This window comes from Orycteropus afer, unplaced genomic scaffold (assembly GCF_000298275.1).
Source record: "Orycteropus afer afer isolate SDZICR_OR568_19922 unplaced genomic scaffold, OryAfe1.0 scaffold00291, whole genome shotgun sequence".
Classification (NCBI taxonomy): domain Eukaryota; kingdom Metazoa; phylum Chordata; class Mammalia; order Tubulidentata; family Orycteropodidae; genus Orycteropus; species Orycteropus afer.
In genome coordinates, this window is record NW_006921878.1 from 2,707,289 (window position 1) to 2,709,225 (window position 1,937).

Here is a 1,937-nt window from a genome sequence, read left to right on the forward strand (position 1 = left end):
CTTCCTTCAATCTTGATGCCACGTTCTTCTTCATATAGTCCAGCTTCTTGGATTATTTGCTCGGCACACAGACTGAATAGGAATGGTGAAAGGATACAACCCTGATGCACACCTTCCTGATGATAAACTATGCAGTGTCCCCTTGTTCCATTCCTCTTGGTCTCTGTACCACATAAGGTTTAACCAAAGATAACCTCTGAGGCCACCTTGTAGCTAAATAATAGATTGGCTCATAAAATAAAGACTATCACCAATGATGACAGTGCTCCTTTAAAAAAAATCACCTACAGGAGACCATTTGGTGAACAGATACTTTAAAATAAAGATGAGAATGTCAAGGGGGTAGGGAAACTAGATGAAGGAAAATGGAACAACCAGAATGGAACTAATGAGCATGCTCAGGCACTGGGAAGAATGGACTCAATGTCACTGAACAACGTGTGTAGAATTGTTGAATGGGAACCTGAACTACTGTGGGAATCTTCCCCAAAAACACAATAAATTATTATTTTTTAATAAAAAAGTGGTTGTGTTTAAGACACACCCTACGCTGGTATGACCTCATTCACCTACCACAGAAAGCCTGTTCCCATGTGGGATGACATGCACATGTGTTAAGATTCCAACACTTCACAGCCTGTGTCCCCCAGAAGTCAGTGCATCTGCACAGCTTCCAAGGTTCCTCAGGGACCAGGTCTGGTTATGACAGTCACCTCCCCACAATCAGCAGAGCCCATAGCTCTCATCCAGATCGGGTATTAATATTTGCTTACTGCTCTGTTTCCCTAGGCCTCTGACACATTGTATGAAGCAGGGCCATTTGATTACACATAGTGTTGCCTTGAAGCAAAGCTGACATTTTTTTGCCTGCCCTGGTTCAAGGCAGGACAGCAGGGAGAGGACAGAAAAGGCAAAGAGGACTAGAATAGATCGAAGAGTCAGCCGCAGGGATCCAAGTGAGGCGAGGGAACCCAGGCCACGCCCCACAAGCAGCAAGGTGGGAGAGCAGGGAGAAGACAGAGAAGACCAAGGGGACCGGGTCAGAGCGAGGAGGCAGCCACAGGAATCCAGGGGAGGGTGATCGGAGGGGTTTCCAACAGCTAAGCGAGACAAACTTGTCTGTCGGTCTGTCCTACTGTGGTGACGTGTTGCTGTGAGTCTTGAGGCTGTGCCACTGGTTTCAAACCCAGTGGAGTGCACATGGTGCACAGGTGTCAGCCTGGCTTGCAGACTGAGACAGACTAGGAAGAAGGAAGAGGCCATCCACTTCTCAAAGAATTGGCCAGGGAAAACCTTATGAATAGCAGAGAAACACTGTCTGATACATTACTGCACAACTTTATGAATAGTCCAGGAACATTGCCCAATACAGAGGAGGAAGATGAGTCATTTAGCTTAGAAAGATTTCAAAGTAGGACTGGGCAAGAGCTACATCATCAGAGTAAAATCAGCCTTGCTCATATGGATAAGGTAAAGCTTTCAAGACCTCCATTTGCTGAGGTGGCACCACTCAAATTGAGGAGAAACAGCGGCAAACATCCATTAATAATCAGAAAATGGAATGTATGAAGTATTAATCTAGGAAAATTGGAAGTTGTCAAAAATAAAATAGAATGCATAAAAATTGATATCCTAAGCATTAGTGAGCTGAAATGGACTGGTTTTGGCCATTTTGAATCATTCAACCATATGATCTACTATGCTGGGAATGACAGTTTATAGAGGAATGGTGTGACATTCATCATCACAAAGGATGTTTCAAGATCTGTCCTGAAGTACAATGCTGTCAGCGATAGGATAATATCCATACATCTACAAGGAAGACCTGTTAATACGACTATTATTCAAATTTATGCACCAATCACCAAAGCCAAAGATGAGGAAATTGAAGATTTTTATCAACTTCTGCAATCTGAAATTGACCGAACATGCAATCA